The sequence below is a fragment of the Papilio machaon genome, chromosome 1 (genome assembly GCF_912999745.1).
Source record: "Papilio machaon chromosome 1, ilPapMach1.1, whole genome shotgun sequence".
NCBI classification, from domain to species: domain Eukaryota; kingdom Metazoa; phylum Arthropoda; class Insecta; order Lepidoptera; family Papilionidae; genus Papilio; species Papilio machaon.
Genome location: NC_059986.1, coordinates 6,886,179 through 6,909,797, shown reverse-complemented (window position 1 = coordinate 6,909,797; position 23,619 = coordinate 6,886,179). Strand labels below are relative to the sequence as shown.

Sequence of the window (23,619 nt, the reverse complement as noted above, 5' to 3'; positions counted from 1 at the left end):
ATTTGTAAACACATGTATTTTAATTAAAGAACTGTGAATATATTAGAATAGGATCATTCAAAAGTCATTACGGATGAAAGTTGATGAATAAGTCAACTCGTGCGGTGAAGCAAAACAACCGCCAGATGTTCGCTGAGTCACCGCAGTAGGTGTTGCCTTTGCCATGATCGAGTACAATACAGGCTCTCTATTGTTAACACGCGTATGTTCATTGCCTAACGCAACCCGTCGCCTCGTGTAATGAGCGTTAAATTATTCAATGTAATCGTCACACGCACGTGTTATATGATTTATGGATACCAGTTTTGATAACGTATCCATACATGTTATGTTGTGTAGCAAAGATATATATAGCCAACTATTTTTAACGCAAGAGTTTATGTTGATCACGCGCTCTCGTTTTTTTTATACGAAAAGGTGTCAAACGAGCAAACGGTCACCTGAATTCGCCGAAATAGCGAGGCTACCGTTGCCCATAGACATCCGCAAATGCAGATGCGTTGCCTACCTTTAATCAACGGAGGTGGGGACGCACAGAAAGAGCACATTTCCCCTTCCCATGCGTCCCCTCTTCCGCCAAATCCACTTCCCCTTCTCATCCTTTCCTAATATGAAAAGATTGTGAATGGAAAGAGGACTAATAATTAGGCCTCCTGCACCACACTCATCAGACGAAACGCGGAATTGCTTCCACTTCACGCCTGTCTTCTGTGTGGTCGTCGTATTTCACCGGCCGAGCCGGCCAATTCGTGCAACTGATGTTGTTGTTGCTGGCGTCTACCACCGTTAAAGTTGGAGTAAATAGATTGTCTTCTAAATCTCAATAAACTATAAATAAATAAATAAATAAATAACTGCTTTATTATGCATACTATATAATGATTGTTCGATTTAAAAATTTTTGCTCTACCCTAATTTTTTATTTACTTAAATGTCGTTTTATCACGGAATTAATGTTGCATTTGTTGTCAATATTGAGTCCTGTCATATTTTTATTTTTGACTGTAATGATTTGTATTCTCATCGACGATTAAAATTAATTTCTCAGGAAATCGCATGTGTCACTTGAAAATTACACAACAGTTACTGTTATATATATTTTAGCGAACGCAACCGTGAGAAACGATAAAGTTAAAATTGTCCGTTATTATGGACACGCAATAAAAACATACATAATGTACACAAAACTTTTTCTCCGTCTTATTTCTATGGCACGGTATGTGCAATCAGTATTTAGGTCATTGAACTAGCGGTAGTAGAAACAATCTAATGCCCAACGAACATATAATGTTAGCATTTGCACAGTTAACATCGTTTTATTAGCCGACTTCAAAAAATAGGAGGTTATCAACTCGACTGTATTTTTTTATGTGTTACTGCGAAGCTCCGCCCCTGGTGCACCGATTTTGATAAAAATTATTTAATCGAAAGGAAGTGCTTGCAGATGGGTCCCATTTTTTTTTAATACCGTACCGATTTTGAAAAATGATTACTCTTATCTTAAATAATGTTAATGTATTAACTAACTGTTATCTAGTGTGTCATCGTAAAATCTTGCACAGACAACTTCGTTATTATCGTAGATAAATGATTTAGTTTTATTCTGATTGTATTTCTTTTGGCATCATTTTGTTTATCTTATCTAGAATTAATGTAATTGAGTCAGTCATCAAAAGAAAGTACCAATTACAAAAAACAGTCTTATAAATAAATAGAAACGCGGAAACCGATACCGAAACTAAACTCGGAAACCAAACAAGATCCGATAGCAGGAAATGTGTTACGACGCTTGTTTATTACATGTATTGCTCGATTTGTAGCACTACCAGTTGCTAATATATTGCAAAAAACTGGTAATATAGCAAAAAGTAGTAAAAAGTTTCGGTAGTTTTCTTGTTAATTAAAGCCAATATTTATGGTTCATTTAACTACAATTATAATTGATCATTATTTCAACCTTTATAATAAATAAAATTAAAAAAATGTCTTGCTTTAACTCTCCGTGCGGACAGAGTCTAAAGAAAAAGGTCAAATGGAATAAACGGCATGTTTGAAGACATCTGATATCTTTAAAATGTAAACAAGTTAATTAGTAAGAAATCCTTTCATTTTTATATTTCAATGCGTAGATGAGATGAAATGATATTTAAAATAAGGCTGTATGGTTTGTTAAACATGATTTGTAGTCGTAAACAACATGGCAGGTCCTTGCCGCGGCTTTACCGGAGCGGGTAATAACCTGCCAGCTGTAATATGTCTGCCACAATCGTTTGTTGTTTTAATTACGTAGAAACGAGTACGTTAATAATTACGTATGTTTGTGATCTTGTTTCTTACGTACATTTCGTTTTTTTCATTCACGTTCTTCTCTCTTTTTGTCTTAACGACATCGTGTTGTTATTAACTAAGAGGATGAGGTCGTTTCTGTTCACGTTTAATTTAGTCAGCGTATACAGAACAATTATTGATGGCATATCCAAAATTAGAAGTAATTACGATTGCAAAAATTCAACATATTAATTAAAAGTAGTTATAATTTTAAATTTGAAATTAGGTATCTAAATTATTGGCCAATGTTTTTGATACATCTCAATGGATATATATGGTTTAATGAAAAAAACTTTCAGTTAACGCTATGGGGTGATACCAGAAGGATTCTAGTGTAAACGTCCATTGCCCTCGCAGTGAACAGCAATCCACGAGGATTTCCTATCGAGAAAAAATATTCTACGATCTATGATTGTAATAACGGAGCTTAGCTATATTAAGTTCTTGTACAAAAGTTCAATATTATACTTATTATGATGTTTGGTAAAATATGTACGTAATTCAAAAATCCATTGTACATTTATTTCACTTAATCATTTTTTTTAAATATTACCTTTATTTATTTCAGCAGTGGAACTCTTAAAATAACAAACTCTAAATATAAATGTTTATCTCGGACTGGAGAGCTTAAATTTTCCATTCACAATAACATTGAATAAGAATCAATAGGTCCGTGACGCCTACGTCATTGTTGACAGTATTGAACAGTTTTTAGCATATACATTGCAAGTATTTTTTTATTCAAAGTGCTACAGTGATATGTGACAAGGTTAAAACAGAGTATGATCTCATACATGCGACTTGTAGTGTATTCAATAACTTAAAAGTACAAACTTTATATAGTATGGTGACGTTACCAGTTTTGGTGTTTCTTCAATCGAAAAAATACGATTAGACTAGTTTCTTAAAAGTATTTAATGTAGCAAATGTAACTTTTTATTGTGAATTCGTGTATGAACTAGCCAAGTACAATCAATAGTAGTCGTTATCAAGATAATTTAATGGTTACAAGATTTGCGAGTAGGTAGGTACACGAAAGTTGTTCGGGTTTGCTGAAATATAAGAAAAACATCTGTAATTCTTTATTTGTTCAATGTATCGAAATCTATTAAAATAAATTACAATTGAAACGTCAAAAGATATCCGATATCAAGAAATAGAGAACTATTTAAAGTTTTTTTTAAAATATTTTTTTGGCTTATAATTATAACATTGAATATAGATCTATACTCATCATCAGCCCACTATACGTTAGAGGTGCCAAGGTCAGAGTAAACCACGCTGGCCCATTGCTGGATTCGAACCCAAGACCTGCAAAAGTCTAACATACATAATAGAGTTTTTATTGTTCGTGTATGTGTATAATAAAGTGCCCGTGATATGAATAAAATTTGTATAAAACAATCTTTAAGGCAGTTGGTGAGCGGCGCGGCGCGGGAAAGTGGAGCATCAATCTATCATCTAGATGCAGTTATAAAAGCTATCGACAGCGCACAAGAGTGGAACGAAAATGTTGCAAGATTTTTCCACGATATTATTAAATTCCAGTAATGGTTGGGTAAGATTTTTATATCAAAGTAGCTCATTAAGATGATGTAAATCACATTATTTGGTATATTGTGGACAATTATATAGCTTCATCTTACTAATATTTTAAAGAGGAAAGATTTGATTGTTTGTCTGCGTTGAGTAGGCTCCGACACTACTGAACCGATTTTAAAACATTCTTTCACTTTTGGGAAGTACACTATTCAAGTCGCGGGAAACTGCTGGTTAAATTATAAATAAACCGACTAATGCCGACTGCTGAATCATATTAAATTGGCAGTTTACAAAAACATGAACAGAATAAAAAATACATTTATGGCATAAAGCCCTATTACAGTTAATAAAGTTCATTTAGACGCCGATTTTTCGATTAACTTTCATTTCATTTTGATTCGAGGTCGTTTGTTAAAAGTACAATATGAAAGGGAATAGTGCTGTGATTGACAAATTGCCGTTTAACCCGCGGCTTTAGAGTACGTCGCTTGAACTGCCACGATTACCATTTGGCACAACCTTTCCCCCGCTGAGGAAAACGTGAGGTTTTTTCAAATTGAATTCTGCGAATATTGCAAACTATTTATGATAAGGAAGCCAACAGTTCGTTTCGAATATATAATACTAACGAAAAAAGCAAAGATGTTATAAAACAGCTGCTATTAATCTGATATGTTGGTTGTAATCTAAATTATGATATTAAACTAAATGAACTTAGATGAGAAAATAAATTCCAATGCTTTATTATGTTTATAATTAATCACAGTATCACAAAATTCCGTATAACGTTGGTGTCTGCTACTTGCAATTACGTCATGCGCTTGTTTGGAGATCATTGAGATTTCTATTAAAAGCTTTCAATTGATTGGACCGTTTTAGCTGAAACGCATTAAGATCCTTCAAGATTGACCATACAATACACACGGCACGGTAAACAGCACACTATTTATACATTTAAATAAATTATTGCATTATATCTGACTCGAAGGACAAAAATAATGTCTTTCGGCAATGTTAAAAGTTAGATGTGAAACAGTAATTTTTAATTCATAATTATTAAATCCCATAGGATAAAACTGGCTGCATACAGGTAAGAAGAGGAAAAAAACATAGAAACTTGTATAGCAATTAATGGCGCTCCCTAGCGATGTCTATTCTCCCAGATTAAAAAACTATAAAATGTAAAGTCTGCGATTTTCATTTGTAATAGAGAACAAAGCTAATCTTAATAGTATTTTCTAAATAGTTTAACAATCTAAGTCTTCAGAAGTTTTAATAATTTAAAAATTTGATTAATATTTCAATCATATTAGTGTCGAATGACTTGCTTGGGTCTTTTAATGAAAACTTGTTGAATTAGGATTATATTTGCAGGTTATCTTCTAAAAATCTAAGCAGCTCACATAACAAAAAACAGCACACAAAACTTCTTAAACGTGATAACATAAAAAAGTTAGGTTTGTGACATAAGTAACAGTAAAAGTGTTATCAAATTTATATAACTGTAAAACTTTACAAGCAATAGATTTTTCGATTTATGTTTACAATCGGGTTTGATCTTCAACGTATCGATTCATCGCCACTATCATTCTGTTAATAATTTCACACTGTTATTAGTAATAAAGCGCTGCAGCAGCGGCTTTATACAAATCGTCTCTGACACTCGCGGCACGTTTATTAATCACATCACTGCATACATCATACTCGTACCAGACATCATTGTTGTGCTTTTAAAGCGCTATTTTTGCCAGCGCTGTAAAGCGTCCTTGCTGACATACTGCTTCCGCATCGATGTATCGCTTAAAGGATTAAAATCGAGTCGACGTACTCTATTTATGCTATGCAGCACGTTTTATACTGTTTATTGTACTAGTATTTGGTACAACCTATATTAAGGCGTCACCTTGTGTTGCTGTAATCTTCGTTGGAATGAATTGTTCACGAAACAATATGTTCGTTAAAAACTGATGACTGAACTGCATTCGGAATATTCGGTTTTATTGATATAAAAAAGTTATGACTAATAGAAAGTACGACGAATAATATTCTACCATAAAAATAAAAAAAAACAAACGAATTGAGAACCTCCTTTATGAAGCCAGTAAAAAATTTAAAACCGTTTCCCTCTATGCGATTTAGGTACCCGAATAAACATAATTCAAGATATCATAATTTGATGCGAGGTATGAAATTGCATACGTGTAAGGGCAGGCGGCCGTGGACTGAATGACAAAGGGCCCCGTTGTTCAGCGAGCGGAGGTCACGTACCAGCCACCCGCGAGCGCGCTGGTTCGATGCCCGCTTCTCAATGCTATCGCCGTATAATTAAAACAAACAAACTTACGGTAACAAGGACTAAATGCAAATATAAGATTAACCTAATTTTTATTAATGTAAAGTCGCCGTAAAATATATTCTTTTTTGGAACGAAGTTTTGGAACGAAGTTCCTTATCGCGCTTTGTAAAAGGGGGCTAGAAGGAAAAAATTCTTACGAAAAGTTGTCACGACACTTTTTGCTACAGTAAGTATGTTAACGTCGAATACGGTATGGTTATAGGAATGCTATAGGATGGTAATAGGAATGCGCTACTTCACCATGGCAACGACGTGACAACACATAACGAAAATTCATAGAAATAAAATGTACTTCTTGTGAAGACTTAAGTTTTTTATTCATAGAATAAACATTGGTTCCTTCACTAATTAATCGAAAGGAACTTCGTTCCATCCGGGTGTCCCTTGACACCTCTCAAGTTTTTTTCAAATTGTATGTTTCCCAAATGTTCATATTGATGAACCGATTGGCATGTATAACGTTGCTTGTATATGATATGATAAAGAAAGGACAATGAGATTAAAAATAAGACTTATTAGATTATTGCAAGAACTTTACTGTGAATATGAAGTCGTATTAATCTCCAGGTCCAGACGACTTATAACAGCTGTTGGTGACTAACACTATACAACATTTTAAAACAATCAAACGTATTTAATTCAGAAATTAACACGAGTCCTATTTAAATTACAAACTGCTGCGTAGTATTGTATGAACTAAACAATCTACGGTAAAACTTTTGTTGCGTGATCAAAAGAGTCTGGGAAGTTTATGTTTTAGTATACGAAACATCGCAACTTTGTATTTTCTAATTAATATAAACTTTTGGGGTATGATGATGAAGGATTCAATACCACACATATCATAACAATATATAAAAAGTTAACGTTTAAATTCTCTTAACTAATTTTTGCTAAATCTTATGTTTTGCTTTTTCAACGGACAAAACATTTTTAACAAGCTCCTAAAGTATTTAATATAAAAACATAGATATCTCTTTGAATACAAAGCAAGTAAAAATCCATAAACAGCACTATTATAGAGCGTAATAAAGTGTCAATAAACATACAAAACACGGCGTCGCCTGAATAAACTCGTAAATCGATTTACGTATTCAATAAGACTTTATATTCAAGATGGAAAGCGGTCTTTTCACTCGGTCGAGATTTACTACAGCAAATAGATCGGATGGTCCCGCGGCGTTCGTTGGTGGGATGGTGTCTGGTATCATTGAAAGCTTTCTAGTGAAATCCTTTGACCGTCGCCGCAACCATTTGTGACCTCGCCTTCTCATCTAGTCAAATAAGACGTCTATAGACGCGAATAAATCATTAACTATATTACTAATTGGTAATAACTTCAGAACAGTATCCTTACTACGAGCCTTACACCTGTTTTTAAGTGATTATGTAGTCAAAAAATCGAACGCCCACGTCATACTTGACCGGAAAAACTAACGCTGGCAACTTGTTTCAAACTTTCTACTTGCAGAAACAGAATATAATGATAATAATAACTATTAATGCAGTAATCGCGTAATGAAAATTATTTGATTGAAATAAACATCAACAGGAAGTTTAGTGCCAATTTAACAAAATCAGTTATAAAAAAATATCTGATTATGTTGCTTAAACAAATTAGACATTGTTTCGTTTATAAACAATACGTTTAATCTTTTTTAATCTGTAGCAATCGTAACAAGCGTTTAGAGCATTGAAAATCCATTATTAGATCCAAGTAATTCGATATAAACGAGAAAGTGGAACACCGCTCGGTTGGTCTTTTCATGTCACTAGGGTGTTGATAATCAGTACTGGTAATCGACTCTGTAGCTAAGCACGATTTTGTACTTTCAATAGCTTCTTACTCGCTTTCTTACTCACGATTTTACTATAAAGAGAAAATAAAGAGTATACCACTGTTAAAATAACATGTATATTTAACAAAATTAAAAATTTGCAGTCAAATATTATAAATGATTGTGATTTGTTTTATCAGGTATTGGTCTATTGTACTAGAAGCACATTTTTATCAAGAACGACATGCGTTGATTGAAAGAAGGAATAACAAACAAGATGGATCAATAATCATAGATATAGACATAGACAGACAAAGGTCGAGACAATATCAAGAAATGTAGATAATCTAAGTCTTAAGTCAGATAAAGTTGTTTGCTTTTGAACTGTTTGAACTTTGACATTTATCTTAAACAAATATTGAGGTCAATAAACTTGTGTGAGTAAATGTTAAAGATTTATATCACATGAAATTGAAATATGGCGGCGGTGTATGTTGAGAAAAACTCACTGGAAATCAAAACTTAAATATTACTACATTAGATTACGACAAGAAAATTTGTGCAGGTGTATAATTTTCCAGCATGAATGGTAACATATACTTTAATAAATAAATTATTAATTACGTTACATGCCAATGAAATACAACGTATATGTCGTGCCCTTGAATGTACGGCTTACATGCAGTAGACAACTCGTCTTCACGTCGAGCAAGCGAGGTCAGTTACCTTATCATCATAACATGCCGTGTTTTACTTTTCGAGCGAATTACATTCCTCATTACTCCACTATTATCTAATATACGTGCATTTCGCGAAGTTCGCATGAGAACACTTGCGCTTTCCCCTGTGCGATTAATTAGTGATGTTGTTCAACATGTGGTGCATTATATTTCACGCTCAACGTGGCCGACGACGGTTTCCGGCGCGGCCGATAGAACCAAAGGCGAGTGTCGGCACGATTTTGACATTTTTAGACACGTTCATATCGTTTTGCGTCACTCCACTTTTGAAATGGCGCGCTCGTGAAGTTTGGATTGTGTTGCAACTTGTTATTTCTATAGTCATTAAGATGTTATGCGCCAGAGTTGATTTTGATAGTTTTATTTTTCGTGGAGTCTAAGGTTGGTATATTGGTCAAGTAGGTAACTGTTTATAACATTTTTTTAGCTCGCCCATAGTTTTGTTTGAAGAGTTCCGGGGATAGAAAAGTTCGTATCTACCAACGACTAAAATGAAAAATTGTTGCAATAAAAATTTCCATAGTTTAATAAAACATGTATAGTACAGACTATAATATTATCTACTATTTATAAATATTTATTAAGAAAACATTACATTGTGTAGTCATCGCTCATTTTATGTTTCAAGTAAAGTGTAATTACATCTTGTGCTAAATATTTTTCGTGCAATGAGTCATTTATTACAGCGATTGCTGTTGCAGTATCTGCTTTATTTCAAAGAATTAACCGGCGTGTGCGCAGCAGTGCATGAATTTCTTAACTACATTTATATATGCATGTTTGACGTGTGAACTAAAATTCAATTGTTCATTTATTTTACGGAAAAATATAACAAAGGTATTATGAGATAGACGACCTCGCGATTAGATCACCCGTTAGCTGTTATTCTTAGTGTTTTTGATGCATAAATCGTTTACTTTTCATTTTATTAACATTATCTACGTAGATTAGAAATACTTAGAATAAATATATTATGATCTTAATATGTTAAAAAAATGTCTTTTAAATACTTAAAATGCAAACCATGTAACATTATTTAATACTTCAGTTAGTCTACGTTAAACATATTGAAAATTTTATTTGCTTCAACGAAAATCAACGAACAACGAGTCCTCAAAGCGATGCGACTTAACGCTTTATAAAACGCGACATTTTATCGCTGACTGCGTGTAACGAGTAAAAACAATAATCGTAAAATGGACCTCTCTTCGAAGGCAAAAACTGTCCACAACGTGATAAAGGAAAATGCATTACTTCCAAAGGGCGGGAGGGAACTCGTCCTAAGATGTCATCCCCGCTCCCTCCGGAATGTCCACGCAGGACGTTAATGCCCCCTCTCAGGGGATGTACAAGTTTAAAAGTCCACTTTCAACTTAGGGGATTCTTGTAAGTACTTCCGTAAATACACCCTCCTAGGGTGAGATTGTGATTTTTCCCTTAGGTGTTTAATGAATTTCCCTATATACTGTAAAAATTACTTAATCGCAAAAGGCACTTTTTACTTCAAATATTTTTTTCATTCTCAATTAGAATTCAAATTCACCTTTTTTCGGAAATGTTTGTGGAAACTATATAAAAATAACATAAAAAGAGACCGAATAAAATCTTAAAACATTTGACCTAATAAGATGACACACTGATGTCATTTGAAACTACTTTCTCCAGACCTTATTTGTATCAAAGCAAATCTCAAAACGATCGCAGACTGCAGCCAACATCACTTGAAAGTTTTAAAAAATATTGTTCTGTGTTACTTTAAGACTGTTCTGACTTTCTGTACACATTAGAATGATCTGTTCTTATCGAAAGTTGGAGAGAGTTCAAAGCGATGGAATCACGATAAACACATTAGCACGTTTGCTTTACATACGTTTAGTCTCATGTCTCACTCTCAACCATTTCAAAGCTTCTAATTTATAATATGTTATATTTGTTATTATAACGTTCGAAATAAATTAACTTAGGGTATTTAAAATTGAAAATAAATCAGTCTGCATCTGAAGGTCGTAGTTTTATTACGTGTTCCCTTGTCAACATGGCGCAGTCGGTAGGATACGAACCTACGCCTCCAAAGGGAATCTGATTTCCATTCAGATAAAACTTATCTAATTAAACTCTTACTAATATTATATATACATAATGTTGGGATGTATTGATGGATGCATCCTGTTTGTATAATGTATCTCCAGAACGATTCAACAGATGTCGGTAAAATTTAGTACAGATGTAGAACATAGTCTGGAAGAAGACTATTTACTAAGGTTTTTTTAATACCGTGCGGGCGACAGTTATCATATGCCTGACATTGTAGCTTCATCGAACAAGGCATCCAGAGCATGTAACTCTTTCTAATATTAAACCACAGGTCAAGCCTAAGCCTGCTAAACCTTAAGTTTTAAATTGTACAGTTTCCTACAACTGTAAGAAAAACTGAGAACTGAACAGCTTAACTGACAGTTCAAGCTTTGCCTACGCACGCACGTATGATTTCGCAGTTCGACTGTTCAGTTAAAACTGATTGCAGAGGGCTTTACTACACTCTACGTCACTCTGTCACGATCGGATAATGTATAACTGATATTATAATATTTATATGGCGTTTTATTGAAAGTGTTTAGCGTTTTCTATTCTAGTTTTTTTTTGTGTTGCGGTTTTTTTATTACTATACTGTGTGGTTGTCGTGTGGTTATTTAAACATCGGCGTCGGTTTTGGTCCAACGCCGACTGCCGGCGTTTGTCCTCACTTACTTCCCTGTTACTTTTTTCGTTGAAATTATACAGCGCGAGTATTTTACGTGAGGAGTTAATTGTTTTCCACGTTTTCGCTATGCCCGCGAACTTTCGGTACTGCAATTATAACAAATTGTCGACATGTTTTTGTAAACTTTGGGGTACTTAAATTTTTAATAATTAATATTAAATTGTTTTGTATATATTTAACTACAGTCAGACATGATGTGTTAAGTTATTTCATAAAACACGCAAACACATGAAATTCAATTAAAAGCTATTACTACTATGAATTACTAGAAAATTATTTATTAATTAAAACACTAATTATAGGAGATCCAATGAAATGTAACGGTATGAACGGCCGCGGTCAATTCGCACAAATTACATCGTAACAGTCTGACCTTCTTTGAACTTGTATGGGTAATACAACGTATTAACTCGTCTGACAGGCCCCTAGCTTTATAGAATCGACATTTATAAAGGTCGTGTACCCGCAAGTAAATCTAGATAGATACACAACGAATATTATTGTGTTTTTAGAAACGTCTACAGAAAAATGTTAATTTTTTAGTTTAATTCATGCAAAACAATAACTAATGTTCCGTAACACATGTTCCTGGCAGGTTTAAACTTTAAACAAAAGGAAAAACGAAAATTTTAAAACTTGTACCTGTTCGATTTTTAATTTACTTTACCCATTTTTACTTATTTCTTATTTAAATAATTTTGGGATAATACAATTTTAGAATCTTTCTATTTCATGAACAGTGAAAAAAGTTATGTAAGCTTCGCTCATACATATGAAACAGGTGAATATCCGGTAAAGTGTGAGTGAGGCTGGCTGCGTCCCGTGCCAGGCTCAGAATTTCTCTTTCAGTGGCGCAAGCACTTACTCGCAGCTGAGAAACATACGTGATGTGCCTCCGCAATTACCTACGTGTGTACGAACTTTAATAAAAAGCAATGCAGTTGTACTAAGATGTCCATTTTTATTGAAGATGTTGCACATCAATTAAGGTTCTTAATTGTTACGATGCATGTTCAGTTGTGTTTTGAGCTTGCGACACAAACGGACTAAGTAGAGATTCTCTAGAGTTCAATAGACGAGAACAAGAATGTTTTCATCTATCAAAAAGACTCGTAAAAACCCAAGGCTTTGTTGCTAGTCAAAAATTGCTTGATGTTTTTCGAATCATTAATTCTACAGTCGTTGCCTACCGTGCCTTGTTGCTTTCGCGATGCAGATGTCAATCAACTTTTGATTGCTTCTTTTATATCTTACTGCCATATAACGATTGACACGTGCTATGTCCGGTTTATCAAGACCTCTTTTATGGTTACATACAGGACGGTTGTTAAAATGTATATGAAGGCAAATCGAGGGCGATGCAGTCGTTTAAAGTTGCGTGAGACGTAGTACAATCCGGCGCGAAAGTGATTAACGGTGCCATGAAACTATGGGTCATTGACCGACCCCTGGCACGTGATAGTTAATGCCATTGTTTTTATTAATGAAATTAAAAAAAATATTACATTAACATCGATTACAGCCTCGTGTCGAGCGCAAGTCGATGTGATTAGGAGACTTTTTACTATGAAAGTAAAATTAAACTTTATACCTTGCTTTTCCAAAGTTTATTTAAATGTTGCCGTGAGATCACATGATTTCTATCCTATATTATTGTAAAATCTAAGTAGGTTTAGTTATTATTATTGAGGCTCTATATCTTACTAATATTATAAATGCGATTGTTTGGATGGATGGATAGATGTTTGTTAGAAGGTATCTCCAGAACGGCTCAACGGATCTAGATGAAATTTGGCATGGTTATAGAACATAGTCTGGAAGAACACATAGGCTACTAATTAAGTTTTGTTTTTAATTCAACGTGCAGGCGAAATATACTCGGAGAAGTATATTCTTTCTCAAAATATATATTTATTTCTAGAAGTGGAAAGCTCTAAAACACATTCACATCAAATAAAAAATTAAAGTTGATTAAATTAGTGCAGATTGCGTTAGTTGTTTATATAAAGCTAGTATTAAAACTGCGCAAGTTATTACTGCGGTATAAACCAACCTAAAAGATACAATCCTAAACGAAAATTTCGTAACTTTTTTAAGTTTGTTTAACAAACATTTCTTTGTTCTTGTGTAAATGGAATCCATCTTCTAAATTAGAAGCGCGTCCCCTACTCAGTTATACACGAAATGCAAAAAGTTTTAATGACTAGGTGATTTATACCAAACTTGTCATGTCCTTGTATTTTCTTCTTCATTTCTTTGCAAGACCTACTTATAAAAAATTGATGCAACATGGGCAATTTACGTTTAGTTACAATACAAAAAACCTTATACAAATTTTGTTTAAAAATGATGATTTTGCTTATCTGTTATGGGAGAGTTTTTTACGAAAGTGAATGATCTAAATTAATTAAGAACGGCTTAACTCACGTGTGATCGTCTGGTGACGGCACCGACTTGATTCGAACACGTCGGGGATCCATTTTCAGGGAGTGTTTGTTTTGAGGACTTCGCGGTCGCGTCGATGTCACTGTGTCACCGGACGTTCACACGTGAGTTAAGCCGTTCTTCATTAATTTATTATTACGTCTCACTAAAGTTTAAACAATTTAAGTGAACACGTTTTTATCTAGCTCAATATTTAAAATACATTTAAGTCTAGACATACAGTCAAAACCGTTTATAGCGACATCATTTAGAACAACATACCGGTTAAATTGACCAAAATCAAAGGTCCTGGCTGAATGTTATTACATATCTTTCCTATTAATACCTGTCACCGGTTGTTACAACTATCGGTTTTTACGACTCAATATGAGTAGTCCCTTCGATGTCGTTATAACAGATTTTGACTGTATATCATTTGAATTATAACATCAATGTTCGCATTCAAGACTTCGTAATTACAAAACATTTGCTTTGCTAGTGATTTTTTTAATAAAAACATCTAATTGTTGAAGTCTATGTATTAATTTGCATAATATCGAACATCAATTGCTACCGATACCGGCCATGTGTTCTGACAGCTTAAAACTTTTGGCGTCTTGCCACACTTTTTACGTCGATCAAATTAATTATTTTACGATACATTAATTACGGTGCACTAAATTCTTGAAATAGTTTCATTACGATTACGCTGTGTCACAAGTACAATCGCACCCATAAAGTTCTTAGGCTAAAATAACAAATTGTAGTTATTCTATTGAAAGAGAGAGAAAGTGTCTTTATACGAGTGTTGCGGAAGTGTACTCATGGAAATGTTATGTTCTTACATTCTTGTAAGTAATAAATTACAACTTGAGCCTCTCTTCGTAGATTGGGACTACTTACATTAGTAGGACAGAGAAGCGACATCCTGAAACTTTTTATAGAACATGCCTTCAACCGACCGCCGCTGAATGTGAACGGCCCTTTGTAGACGTTAATGGACGGGGACTTGCCTGAAAAGACGGAAACTTAAAATGTTTCTTACGACCTGAAATGTCTTTATCTAAATGGCGAAATTATGTCAAGATAACATTCAACGTAATGAAAATATCGACGTCGAATTAATCATAGCTTTATCAAGATTTTAACAATAAAAACGATATGAACCTTCGAACAATTAATGTTAAATAATTGGCATCAAAAAGCGGAAAGAAAACTGCATTGACAGCTATATTCAATTTTTTTCTTGCAATCAGATTAGCTGTTAATTAGACAATTGACTGACACCAAAACAACAAGAGAAAATCAAGCGCTGAGAAACAAATATAATATGTTGATAACTATCTTACTTCTTTCTCATATTATAAATGCGAATGTTTAGATGGATGGATGGTTGTTTGAAGGTGTCCCCTGAACCGCTCAAAGGATCTTGATGAAATTTGGCACATATGTAGGAAATAGTCTGGAAGAACACATAGGCTAATTTTAAAGATTTTTTTTAATTTCACGCGGACGGAGACGCGAGCGACAGCTAATAGATTTATAAAGATCACTTTCACATTTTTAGTTGTTTACCATATGTTACTCTTTTTCTTTAACTACTCTCTCCTTGATAATTTAACTGCAATTTTTGAGCGTCAATGTATAACGCTTTCACATCTAAAAAGCAGGAAACATTATGTAGGCATGAGATTATACTCTGTTATTACTCCCAATGGCAGGCTGTGTTGTCGCGTGACGAAGTTGCACAGTTCCCGTAAAGCAAAACGTTGTTATATGTCACATTTACTGACTTTAATGGTATATTTTTATGGAACTCGGGTAACGCGCTCAAATATACATAATTGTTAGTAAGAATATGTATTATTTTTGACGTAATTCTGAAGTTTGTTTTTATTTTTTTTAATATAGTTTTACAATTAAAGCAATACTCGCTATGAGTGTTTCCTTTTTGACCTTACATTTCACTCAAAACATGTTTATTCTCCCTTAAAAAATACACAATGATCACGAACATAAAAATATATAATGACTATAACGCAACTTTATGATGTAAACAAACACATTTATTTATTAATTTAAACCAAATGCAAAGATATTCATAAACTTTCGTTAATGTTAGATAAGCATCTCATTAAAATGTGGGAAAAGTATTAAACGTCCCAAAGGCTTAATTTTACATTTACTGTAATTAAACTGAAAGTTAACTTAACCGTTAAGTAGTTCGTATTATTTTGTCCATTTATAATATAAATATTATACTCAGCATTAAGTTATATAATTTTATTTGTTATTATTTTATTCAACAGAAAGTTATTTAGCATATTTTATAAATTATAGTTTAAAATATATTACTACTTTTAGAATTACATGACTGGAACTTAGCAAGCTTATCTGCTAACTTTATAATTTGAGTTTGGCGTTTTATATTACATGGTTGTATTTTATTTTCGTGCAAGTAACGATTCGTGTGTACCTTATAGGCCTCGACACGAAATTTATATACTCGGTACTCAGATGTAAAACAAGTCAAAATGCAATGTTACTGACAGAAATCTTTAGCTTAATATTATGTAATAATAGTACATTATTATTATGTTCTAGCTAAAGTCTATGTCAGTTTAAATAACTGAGTTAAGTCTAACATCTGTTACAAACCGAGTCTTCAACGTTCCACAATGGCATAATGCTATGACTGGCTTGTTGAACAACATAAATTACGAGCTGTAAATACATATCTTACATACTACTTTTTATCTAGCCGGTATCGTGGGAACTGTATAATATGTTCTTACTAATCCTTTGAATTAATGCCGATAAATATATGTGTATCTTACATATATTGTGGTATGGACAAGTTGTGAAATCAAACATAGATTTTTTTAAATGTTCTGCTGTGAACATCACGCTGAATGCCAAACAAATAGTTAAAATCTTCTGTATTTCATGATGTTCTATTTTTCGTATAGTTTACCATCATATAAAAATTTGTAATCAAACATTTAAACTATTGATTCGGTTAACGCTAATATAATAATGACCTAACAATAGGTTAAATAAAAATAAATGATGTTCATTTCTTACTTGGCAGTAAAAAATGTAGAACTAAAAAACTATGCAATTGCGAAAAATATACATTCATCGTTTTATTTTCCGAGAAATTTCTCCTTTTATGTTCACATCACGTCATCGCAATGCGTGAAAGAAAACTTATGAACTTATGTATGACTATCTAACCTACGTCATATTGGGGATAGCAAATGTTATTAACGAATTAGGTCAGCTTGTAACGCGAGATTGGAGCGATGGAACCTGTACACGCCGGGGACCCGACACGCACATTCATAATAATTTTACTTGGCCGTCGCCGACAGTTATTGATGGTGCCTATTGGATACCGACATATCGAACCTACATATACGTACATACTACAACCTATACGTCATCGTGACATAAATTATTAATTTAGAGGGTGTTATATTTGACGTCATATAAATTTAACATTACTCCTATTGCAATGTAGGGTGTAAAGTAGGTTGTGGGTCAAAAGTTTTTAACGGTTGTGTACCTCAAAATCGCAAGTATTTTTTATATAAATCGATAGGTATTAAGGTCCTTGACCTCTAAAGCTTTAGATCCATCACTCAAGTTACATCCTGTATATGTATGTGTATCCTATTATTTTAGTTTCTTTTAAGGTGAGAAAGGAATGATAATTGTCATATATATTGTACTAAAGAAGTAAAAGTTAAATTGTTGCTGACAGAAATAGTGTATACTTTTTTACTTTGGCCATTCACAGACAATTTAGTTATTCAAATTAATTCGTTTTATTAAGACTGCGAGAGGCCATTGAAGATATTAAGATAATTATACATTTAAAAGAGGCTTTGTTCTTAGCGTAAGTTGCGACTAGCGAAGTTAAGAATTAAGAGAAATTTAAATAGATATGTCTTTGAGAACTTTCAAAGTAGACGATGTCGGACTAAAATAGACAAGCTGACTTGACTTTACTTTTTTATGTCGCGGGCAATAGACTATAAAAGATCAAATAATGTAAACGATAAAGCATCTTTATATCGATAAAAGCAATTCTACATTCATAATTGAGAATCTTACGAATTTTTGTTACATAAATTAAATTGTCATTGTATGAACGAATCAAAACGTCATCAGTATCGTGTAATAAATCATGCTGTATAATGAAGATCTGTGGTTACTCTAGTTGCAAAAAAAAACAATTTGAGTTAATTTTAGAGCTGCAATAACTTATGTAAATGTTATCTGGATTAGATTTCCTGTACAAGAGACGCGGTGATAGTAAATTACTATTTCACATTGATATTCTATGAAGATGCCGCTCGTCTATCGACAAAAATCGAGTCTGTCCTCTATGATTTAATTATTGGTCACGACTAAAGTGTACGTCGATGTCAAGTTCAGCTTTTTGTGTTTTGTAGCTTTACTACAATTTTTTTTATCAAAAGGTACACAAGGTAAACAAGTAAAAACTCATCTGAATTCGCCAAAATAGCGAGACGACCGTTTCCTAAAGACATGCAAATGCAGATGCGTTGCCTACCTTTAAAATGTTATAAGCGATACGATAAAAAGCAAACCGGTGGCAGGCGCAGGGCACTTTCGACGATATGTTTAGTACTGTGAGACTATATGTTTGTGATAGCATACGTATAATTTATTTTTAAAAATGGATAAAACTAAACAAAAACGTTTACCTATAAGTATTTTAACTTTTTTAATTATATTGCATTGTTTGGTGTATGACAATTGTATTGAATAATAAAAGTGTCATGTGCTAAATTTTAAGACGACATTCATGTCCCTTATTATAGGGGAATATTTTTATATTCCCAACGCTGCCGCGCTCTCAATACACCGTATTACAAGGACGTGAGTGAAATCACGAAGGGAACACCTCGAATTAGATATCCGTTCCACATGTCCCTTGTTAATATTCATCGTATCTTTCCCCACCTACTCACTTTGTAAATGCTAATTTACTTTTAATTCTGTTTCAGGCAAATCAGAGTTTGAAGACGAATAATCGAGGTACGTAATCGATTGTATAATCGGTAATTAGTATCGGGTGAGCAATCAGAAGTTAGTTTTTACTCGATTCTGTTTACGCTATTCGATTCTAAATAAATGCCGGGTTGTTTAGCCTCGTTTCGCTTCCCGCTGATCGCTGTTAACTGAAGTAGGTTAGTCGGAGTGAGATAATAGCTGCCCGTCTCGGCTGTTTCCCTCCTATTATTGTTTGTATTCAATACCGCGCCCGTTGCCGTCGAAAAAACTTTTTCTGAGTTAATAAGTAAGCAATATTTGGAGTTTTTTCATCAGGCGTTATTATTGGCATTATTGGGAACGGCTTTCGCGATACCGATGAAACTAAATGAATGTGAAAAATACTAAATAATTCGACTATTTATATACGATCACAAAAGCCATTATCAATTCAGGAAAAATAACTGTACCTACCAAACAAAATTATAAATTAATGTATTAAAATTATGAAACAATAACGTGTTCATCTGTAGCGTGTAGGTTCGGTTAAGTGGGCAAGTAACTCTTCGTAGGCAAGTAATAATATTACAATTCGACATTATTAACGAAATAACAAGACAGAGTAATTTGATATGTGCTTACTATTCGTGTAATTAATTCTTGAACAAGTCGAACCGCGTCAACCTTGTACTAGAAATTGTAAACGATATGTAATATTATGTAAGTGTGTTATAATATTAAGGAGATTGTTATTCGGCATATCCGATACTACGAAGTTACCAGCGGAGAACCTTGAAGGCGTTTGTATAATATTCTGAGGTGACCGAAGGCTTTACCGTTCGCTCTGCGGTCAGGGCGCCACCTGTGCGGTCGGAGGGGGAAACTATCGCGGACACGTAATGTATTATGTATTAAAACGCTATCTCTACAATATATTACGTCCTTTCTCGTCAGGGACCGATAAAAACATGTAACCGTATATTCTCTAGATTTAGGAAATTGGTTAATAAATTTTGTGAACTAAACATTTTTATTTTTGTTACATTATGCATGTTATTTATCAAATAGTTTGCATAAGACATAGACAATTTTAATTATTTACTTAATTATCTGAGTTGAGTTGTTTTTATTTTTTATGTTGTTCTAAATTCTAAAATATATTTTTTTTCTTGAAATATAAGAAACTTTTTAAATAAAGTTGTCTATTGTTAAAAGAAAGAATAATGTTTACTTGGTGTTTAAAAGAATAGAACGTAATGGAATTGCTTATAATTTGGCTGTCGTTCTCCCGACTTCAAATTTAAATGAAAGTTGGGCGTCCGGGTGTGTTTAACCAGTGGCCCAACGGCCCTGGTCGTTGGCTGATTTGGAGGGAAAGTTTCCTTGTTTTGTAAAGAGCATGGGGTGAGCCGCCCTTCCGACTTGAATATTTTAAAAGCAGACCAACTTTTCTTCAGTAAGTCCCTGTACGCATCCGAGACAACTCGCATAACACAAAGGTAGAAAGGCGGAAAATTGAGATATCCTTTTTCAGTACTTTACTCATAATACGACTTTCATAATAGTTTCACAAGAAAATTATTCCAGTAGCAAATCTTAGCTTACATTTCTTTCATTTCATTCTATTGCTCGAGGCAACGGCATCGAATATTGAGCGAAACAGGTTAAATAAATAACTCGATCACTGTTCGAAATGGAATACATGCTGGATGAAGTTTCCACTTTATCTCAGCCTCGGATTTTAATTAACGTTGTTTCGTTTTTCACTCTGGACTATCCGTTCTAGGAATCTCCATATCTATTTTGTTCTACGTCCGTTACATAGCTCTGCTCGAATAAAAATATCTAAAGCGTAGCAAAATAGAATTGAATTCTATCATTTTTGTGTATAAGCTTTATATTAACTAGAATAAAATCCGATAAAAACTAGAATATTATAAGGTGATTCACAAATTCGTGTATGATACTTTAAAATTATGCTGGCCAATTAAATACATAGAGTAATTAAACCCTGACAGCTTCGGTACCGTGCCATTAGATTTTGGCAGATGGCAGATTGCTAACCGAAATCTTTTAGCTATTGTACTCATTAAAATATTTTATTATTATTATTTGATTCTGCCTTCCTGAATTTAAATAATTTAATCCTCTGTCACACATTTTATTTTATTAATGAGACAATTCCAAGTGACCAAGATTGTCTAACGATGACATTTGATCCGATTATTTGGGGTAGTTACAATACAAATTTCGAGAACTCGTTTTTCTATGCTTTTACTAGACTGACTGGTAAATCATGTTATCCTATTAGTTTAAAAATCCACGTCTCCATTTAACTATAATAATCTAAATTTCAAATTAACTGGCAATACTTGTGCAATTTGAATCTTGTTCATATGTATCTTTAGTAAATGGTCAACTTATTTAAAAAAAACTCATCGATCGGGCGTCTTTTAACTTCAACATGATTTCTAGCTAAAAATACATACGATACTAAACATTATCACATCGAAACAGAGTTTATACTTTTAGAAGCACCAACTCTGTCGAGTTCATGGGAAGAAATAGTATGGAACACGTTAAAAATAAGTCGTAGGCATATCGCTTGCTTAGCAACATAAACACATAACAAGTGGAGTAGGCAACAGTTCGCGGTGTGTCGCGGTAAGTCGCGAGTGCGCTTGTTCCGATGTGAACAAACATTCGCCACCGATAATTCGCAATGCTTCTATTTAATTTCCGCTCCACAATACATTTTCCATACTTCATATCGAATTGAACTTCATTGTAACTTATTAAAGTTATCGAATTACAACGAAACTGACCGCAAACAGAGGTAGGTATTGGAATGCTAATATAAATTGCAGTCGTCTATCACTCATATTAACATTGAAAAATGATACCTAATTATTCGATTTCTATCGTTCGTATCCCAAACATCAGTGTCAAGTCTATATTTCTTATAAATAGTACTTATTAAATTATATACTAGCTGAATTCCTAAACATGTTAAGGCGCTGAAAAACTGACACACTAGCCTATTTAATTAATCTCTCGACCCGGCGGCGACGACTCGACACATCGCCGAAGATTAATGTCATCTAGTCAAGGGTTTCGCGAGAAAATATGTGCATATTTTAAATATTAAATTAGGTTACACGGCAGCACTTACAAATTTTTTGTCCTTTATACATTTTGTACCATTTTATTTAATTTCATTTTAGGCCTTTGCAAAAATATATACGAAGGAAAATAATTTTTTCATATTTCAAATTACAATTAATATTTTCTAGGGTCTATCCAAACTACATACTTCTCAATATCGTATATTTTTACATTTATAAATCAGTTTTGTTTCTCTAAAGAGCAAAGAAACATAAAACATTGCTTCGATCTTAATCCGGTTGGTTTTGTTTTTATATTTTGTGAAATATAATAGATTGGATCAAACCTTTTTCTGTTGCGTTGGGCGAATGCTTTTCTTTTGTAGATCCGCTGACTTTCCCTTCTTGTTCTATGTTTTATTGCTGCAGTAATATATAAGATAACCTGAATATTTCTACTTTGTTGATTGCACTGAGAGCGATTGTAGTACCAAGCTTCACAAACCATCGTTTCAAGAGCTCATTAATAATTGCGGAGAATTTTAATATTGTATATTTGTAAGTTCGCGATTGTTGCTGCAACTCTCACCTTTAGGATGTCTGTTGTAAGTTTATGTTTCAGTAAAGTTTAAAATTGTTTGTTGTGTTTACAATTTTCACATTAAAAATCTTTCAAGATTAAAGTGCGGGCAGTACAAGCAGTGATGTACTTCAAAGTAATAAAAGCCGGATCGCATCGCAACGTCTAATGATGTGCGGGGCTGTTACTTAGTTCTAGCTCAAAGTCGTCGAGACGATGATGAATCTCTATCGAATTATGCGCGTTCCCTCCACCCCTTGACCCCGCGGGCACCGCTGTTGCCCGGCCGCCATCTAATAATCCGTTTAGTGCGACAGCACGCGCCGCGGGCGCCGGCACGGCTCTGATCGAACCGTAATTGGATGTACTCACCTTTCGCACCACAGATTATGAAATGAACGTTTTTAACAAGGCGAACACACAAAGTTATTGGTCAATTTATCGATAATTTGGTGATACTCCACAACGAACATGACATTAGGCCTTTTAATATTAAAAGGTATTTTTTAATTTCCTAGTAATATAGAGACCCGTATTTCAACATCAAGTAATTAAGAGTCGTTCGGCGTCTTTCTTTTACAAATAATACAATAATAAATAACTCATTAAAAGTTTAATAAACTAGAACAAAGCTTTTTTGTTCATCATTATTTCTGGAAATATAAATATAAATTTAATTTTAATAACTAACTTTGTTTAACAAGAGTTTAAAACAATAATAAGTTACAGACGAAGTCGTTTCTTTCTTATTATTAACAATCTTCATCAGGGAAACGTATTTAGTTTAGCCAAGCCAAGTCAGTTCAGTTGGTGTGGCTCGATTAAACAGTAGTGTTGCTGGCAGTTAATAAACACACGACCGAATGCGCGCTATATGAATAATTTGATAGATTGACGTTTCAATTTGACTTTGTTCCGCACGGTTTACACCGCACCGGCCGGTCGGATGAAGCTAGTTTTGAACGATATCGTAAGGTGAAC

The 23,619-nt window shown here is 33.6% G+C and overlaps 1 protein-coding gene across 3 annotated transcripts in view; it reads left to right on the top strand.

Moving 5' to 3' along the window:
- The window catches only part of LOC106719977, a 136,702-nt gene that overhangs the window by 11,408 nt on the left and 101,675 nt on the right, over positions 1-23,619 (top strand). For 2 of the 3 annotated variants that reach the window (XM_014514475.2, XM_014514473.2), the window contains exon 2: positions 18,969-18,999. The exons of the other annotated variant lie outside the window; for it this stretch is intronic. The gene's annotated coding sequence lies outside the window, so the exon portion shown is untranslated. The remainder of the gene's footprint in view (positions 1-18,968; positions 19,000-23,619) is intronic. 3 annotated transcript variants of the gene reach the window in all.